Source organism: Podarcis vaucheri (genome assembly GCF_965113315.1).
Source record: "Podarcis vaucheri genome assembly, chromosome: 2".
NCBI classification, from domain to species: Eukaryota; Metazoa; Chordata; class Lepidosauria; order Squamata; family Lacertidae; genus Podarcis; species Podarcis vaucheri.
In genome coordinates this window covers 115,144,247-115,150,499 of record NC_138760.1, presented here as the reverse complement: position 1 = coordinate 115,150,499, position 6,253 = coordinate 115,144,247, and the positions used below count along the sequence as shown (strand labels likewise).

The window sequence follows — 6,253 nt, the reverse complement described above, 5'->3', positions numbered from 1 at the left end:
CTTCTCAGAGCTGGAGAACATGCTTCGTGACCGCCTCGTCGGTGGCCTGAAGGATGAGAAGCTGCAACGACGCCTCTACGCTAAGAAGGACCTAACGTTCCAGGTCGCTCTGGAGGAGGCCCTGGCAACGGAAGCTGCCAAGAGGTCGACGCAAGAGGCACGGCCGAGCCTGCCATCCCAACCAAGGGTCCACCACGAAGACCTCACCGACGACTCAGGATCCGACAGGGAGGAGGTGCACCGAGTACAGCAGCGCACTCAAGCAGCGCACAGACCACAGCTGCCTCGACGAGAAGGAGGAAACTGCGCAAGCTGCGGGGAGAGTCACGAGAGGAGGACCTGCCGTTTCCGCAACGCAGAGTGCAGGCAGTGCAGAAAATCGGGACACATCGCCCGGGTGTGTCGGGCTCGGCCCACCCGACACCAGGCATCAGATGACCAACCCAAGAGCCCCAGGTCCCGGGGCCCAACGCACCAAGGCAACTCGACGGAGCTCACGGACTGCCAGGTATACCAGTTGCCCCACCCCAACGTAGAGAAAATTTATGTAGAGGTACAGATAGAGGGGGCCCCATGCCGCATGGAGCTTGACACGGGTTCAACTCTATCCATAATCTCGGCAAAGACCTTAAGGAAACTGTGTCCTACTGGGGGTCCCAAACTCAGGCCGGCCCCATTCACCCTACGGGACTTCCAGAAACGTAAGGTCCCCACAATGGGGGTGGGGACCTTCAGGGTGCAATACCGAGGGCGGACGCGGCAACTGGACTTGCTTGTGGTCAAGGGCCCCTACATTAGCTTACTGGGATTGGCATGGTTTGGACCACTGGGGCTAGCTGTCACCGGGGTGAACCACACTACCTTACAAGTGGACGCCATATGCAAGGAATTTCCAGGGGTTTTCGACGGGAAATTGGGACAGTATACGGGCCCCCCCATTGCGCTACAGCTTGACCCCGCAGTACGACCGGTCAGGCTCAAGGCCCGCCGGGTCCCGTTCGCCTTGAAACCCCGTATAGACGAGGAATTGGACCGACTCGTGGAGCAAGGAGTGCTGGAGCCAGTGCCTAATGCCCCCTGGGAAACTCCAATCGTCACACCCGTCAAGCCTAATGGTTCGGTCCGCATCTGCGCAGACTACAAGTGTACCATAAACAAGGCCCTCACGGCCCACGCATACCCAGTGCCAGTGGTCAGCCATGTCCTTGCCACCCTGGCTGGGTCGAAAATTTTTGGCAAGCTGGACTTGGCCCAAGCATATCAACAGCTGCCAGTAGATGAGGCCACAGCAGAGGCACAGACGATTGTGACGCACAGAGGAGCGTTCAGAGTAAAGCGGCTGCAATTCGGGGTCAGCGTGGCACCAGGCATATTCCAGAATCTAATGGACTCTCTCCTTAAAGGGATTCCTGGTGTCACCCCCTTCTTTGATGATGTGTTGATTGCCGGGCCCACACCAGAGGAGTTTGAGGACCGCCTCCGCACCGTTCTGCACCGTTTCCAGACGGCGGGTCTCAAGGTGAAGCGGGAAAAATGTCTACTAGGAGTGCCTCAGGTGGACTTTCTGGGATTTATGGTGGACGCAGAAGGGGTCCACCCGACTGGGGACAAGGTACGGGCCATTTGTGATGCCCCCGCGCCCAAGAGCAAGACTGAACTTCAGGCCTTCTTGGGATTATTGAACTTTTACCATTCCTTCCTTCCCCACAAGGCGGCGGTAGCGGAGCCCCTACACAGACTCCTGGACAAGCGGGCCCCTTGGGTGTGGGGCCAGCGCCAGGAGGCCGCATTCCAGGCAGTCAAGGACTTGCTTGTCTCAAACTCTGTCTTGGCACACTTCGACGAGAGGCTGCCGGTGGTGCTAGCATGCGACGCCTCACCCTATGGCATTGGCGCTGTCCTGGGGCACCAACTCCCAGATGGAAGAGAGGTACCGGTGGCGTACTTTTCCCAGACACTCAACGCAACCGAGCGGAACTACTCGCAAATTGACAAGGAGGGTCTGGCAATTGTGAAGGGAGTAAAAAAATTCCATGATTTCTTGTACGGGCGGCCCTTCACCGTGGTGACTGACCACAAGCCGTTGCTTGGCTTGTTTGCCCCCGAAAAGCAGACCCCCCAAGTGCTGTCTCCTCGCGTCCTCAGGTGGTCAATTTTCCTTGCCAGCTACCAGTATGCACTGATTCACCGACCTGGGAAGGCGATGGGCCATGCGGACGCCCTCAGCAGGCTACCACTACCGGAAACAGGCCCTGACCCAGCACCTGCACAAGAGGTCATGAGCCTGGAGCTGCTTCCCGACCGCCCCATTCAGGCACAAGAAGTTGCACACCATTCCAAGAAAGATAGGGTCATCTCCCGGGTCCTGGACTGGGTGTGGAGGGGATGGCCCAGCAGCAGCCCCGGGCCAGAATTCGCCGGCTACACAACCCGCAAACATGAACTGTCGGCCCACAAGGGGTGCCTGTTATGGGGAAGCAGAGTCGTTGTTCCCCAGCCCCTCCGCAAAAGGATCCTCACAGCCCTACACGAGACACATCCAGGGGTAGTAAGAATGAAGGCCCTTGCCAGGAGTTATGTGTGGTGGCCGGGGATTGATGGAGAGATAGAGACCTGGGTCAAACACTGCCAGGCCTGCCAAGAATCCCGCCCAGATCCCCCAAGGGCCCCAGTCCAATCCTGGGAGTCCGCCCGAGCACCATGGTCACGCCTGCACGTGGATTTCGCTGGCCCCTTTCAGGGGAAAACATTCTTCATAGTGGTGGACTCCTACACCAAATGGCTGGAAGTCGCACTGGTACCGTCCACTTCCACGTCCGCAGCCATCCGGGTACTACGCAGGCTGTTTGCAACCCACGGGCTCCCTGACACTCTCGTCTCAGACAACGGGACTGCATTTACGTCAGGAGAATTCCAAACCTTCACAGCACAGAACGCCATCCGCCACATCCGTTCGGCGCCGTTCCACCCTGCCACCAATGGCCAAGCAGAACGCATGGTGCGGACCACCAAGGACACCCTTCGCCGCATGACGCAAGGGGACTGGGAGTACCGCCTTGCCACATTCCTTCTAGCACAGCACAGCACCCCCAGCTCAACGACTGGCCGGAGCCCCGCTGAACTACTAATGGGTCGGCGCCTTGCAATCAGATTGGACCGCCTTCACCCCGATAGAGCTCAGGATGAGGTAGTGGTGGGGGAAGGCAGGAACCCCCGGACCTTCGAGGCCCAGGACCCAGTGTACGCAAAGAATTTTGGGGCAGGCCCAGCATGGGTACCCGCCACAGTCACCAGGGTCACTGGCCCAGTGTCGTACGAGGTGCTAACGGATGGGGGGCAATGCTGGCGCCGCCACTGCGACCAGATACGGCGACGATTCCCGGGAGAAACCCAGGAGGAGGACAGGTCAGAGGAGTCCCAAGGGAACAGCGGGGCAGTGAGGCCCATAGAGCAAGAGGGGCCAGCAGGAGAGGCAGAATCAGTAAATACAGAGAGGACCCGTGAGGCCGAAAGGACACCAGAACCAGAACCACGACTGAGCGAGCCGGTTGCACCAGACCAAACAACCCCATCACAGCCAGCACCCTTGGAACACGAGCCAGAACCTGAACCCCAGACCAGGGAACACCACAGGCCGCAACGCACACGTAGGCCACCGGCATACCTTGAGGACTATGAATGCGACCTCCCGGGCAGGACTGGAACTTAGAGGGGAGGGGTGTTATGTACTGAGAACAATAGGATCCAAATTGCAGCAGTCTGATTAGTCCTAGAACAATAGGATTCAGAATGCAGCAGTCTGATTGGCCCTGGAACAATGCAGCAGCATGATTGGTTGGCAGGAACCACCCAATCCTGCTCCAGATTGAAGTGAATCCACAACCTGATTGGCTTACAGTAGAATTCTGGAATTAGCCAATCATGTGCAGCCCATTGTGTAAATAATGTATATAAGGCAGATACTGGGAGGGGACTTCCATTCATTCCTCCTCACCACTATGAGCTGAATAAAGAGCATGAAATCACTTTGCGACTCTGAGTATATTTCAGAAGCGGTGGGTCAGGTGGTGGTGGTGGGGAATTGCAGCTGATTCAACCTCGTTCCAAAAAAGAGACAGGTACCTCTCCCTGAAGGTTTCTCTCTCTCTCTCTCTCTCTCTCTCTCTCTCTCTCTCTCTCTCACACACACACACACACACACACACACAAACATCAGGAAAACGTTCGTCTGGATGCACAGACAGATCACACGAAGAGCCCTGTAGTTCGATCAAGCCCATCTAGTCCCGCACCCTCTTAGAATGATAGAATCGTTCAGATGGAAGGGGACCCTGAGAGTCATCTAGTCCAACCCCCTGCAATGCAGGAATCTCAGCACTGTCTCCTCACGGTGCCCAAGCCTGCAAGGAGGATGGGAGCCCAAGTGCATCTCTCCCCTCCGGCGGCTTCCGGGAACTGCTATTCAATTAAGCATAATAATATTAATATTAAAGGTAAAGGTACCCCTGCCCATACGGGCCAGTCTTGACAGACTCTGGGGTTGTGCGCCCATCTCACTCAAGAGGCTGGGGGCCAGCGCTGTCCGGAGACACTTCCGGGTCACGTGGCCAGTGTGACAAAACTGCATCTGGCGAGCCAGAACCGCACACGGAAACGCCATTTACCTTCCCGCTAGTATGCGGTCCCTATTTATCTACTTGCACCCGGGGGTGCTTTCGAACTGCTAGGTTGGCAGGCGCTGGGACCGAGCAACGGGAGTGCACCCCGCCACGGGGATTCGAACCGCCAACCTTTCGATCGGCAAGCCCTAGGCGCTGAGGCTTTAACCCACAGCGCCACCCACGTCCCGTAATATTAATATTACAACAACATTATTTATACCCGCTCATCTGGCTGGGTTTCCCCAGCCACTAGGGCAGCTCCCAACAGAATATTTTTTAAAAACCAATGAAACATCAAACATTAAAAGCTTCTCCATACAGGGCTGCCTTCAGATGTCTTATAAAAGTCAGATAGATGCTTATTTCCTTGACATCTGACTGGAGAGCGTTCCACAGAGCAGGTGCCACTACCAAGAAGGCCCGCTGCCTGGTTCCCTGTCATAGAGTTGATATAGAGGATCTGTCCTAAATTTGTCGGCTTCTCTCAAAGAAGCAGAATCAGGAAGTTTTTTATGTTTCATGTCTTATTATGTTTTTATATTTTGCTGGAAGCCACCCAAATTGGCTGGGTAATAATAATAATAATTATAATAATAATACTTGTTCAGTCTTAAAATTTCTTTTACCAGTGCATTTGGAAGGATCAGAATAACTTGAGGTAATATATTCATACAAAAGCTTTGCTCCCCATTCATTGTAATCCTACCGGCTGAATTTGATCCGAGTCCTGGGATAACTCAGTTGGTAGAGCATGAGACTCTCGGGGTTGTGGGTTTGAGCCCCACCTTGTCAAAAAGATTCCTGCATTGCAGGGGGTTCGGCTAGATGACCCTCTTGGTCCCTTCCAACTCTTTCATTCTGTGGTCTATGAACCTCACTCATTCACAATGAGGGAACCACCACAATTATTTTTTAAAGCAAAATGTTGTTAGAAGTTCTGCAACCCACCTTTGCCTAATAGGAGTTTGCCTTTGTAAAACTGGAGAGTGAAAGGAGAAGGAATTTCAGGGTGGGCTTTTTTTCTGGGGGATATGGCTTTTCTGGTCAGCGGGCAGAAGGAGCTTGGGTGAATCCCTAGCTAGAGATCTGCTGTCCCCTTGTCTCGGTCCAGATTTGGGTCTCTGCCTCCCAGGAGTTTAGGCGCACACGGTTGCCACATGTTGACTGCAGCAAGCGATGGATCCCTCCCATGTGTAAACAACCCTTGGGGGTCACTCTGAAACACCACAGAGATTGGGCATTGCTTTGACGAATATCCTGCAACCAAAAACCTCCTGGACACTCTGGTCTCTCCCACCGCCAATAAAAACAAAATACCTGTTTACCTGACACTGACACAAAGGGTCACATGCTATAGAAATGAGTGTCTAATGTGTTTTAAAATGCCCTTAAGCAGTTGGTGACATTTTAATTTTTTTCTTCTCCCCCCCCTTTTTTTTGCTGTGTTGAGGGGTGGATATCTGGTTGGGGATTAATTTGAGTATAACTGTTTTGTTTTTGTTTTTTGTTGTTTATTGGTTGTATAGTTTGTGTTTTGTTTTTAAGGGGCCGGATCAGGGCTGCATGGGAATGGGCCCCAGTCAACAGAATGG

The 6,253-nt window shown here is 54.1% G+C and overlaps 1 long non-coding RNA gene across 1 annotated transcript in view; it reads left to right on the top strand.

Moving 5' to 3' along the window:
• Window positions 1-5,798: 5,798 nt before the first annotated feature.
• Window positions 5,799-6,253, top strand: part of LOC309525563 — a 30,948-nt gene continuing 30,493 nt past the window's right edge. Inside the window, exon 1 of the long non-coding RNA XR_014216422.1 lies at window positions 5,799-5,947. This is a non-coding gene — a long non-coding RNA (uncharacterized lncRNA). The remainder of the gene's footprint in view (window positions 5,948-6,253) is intronic.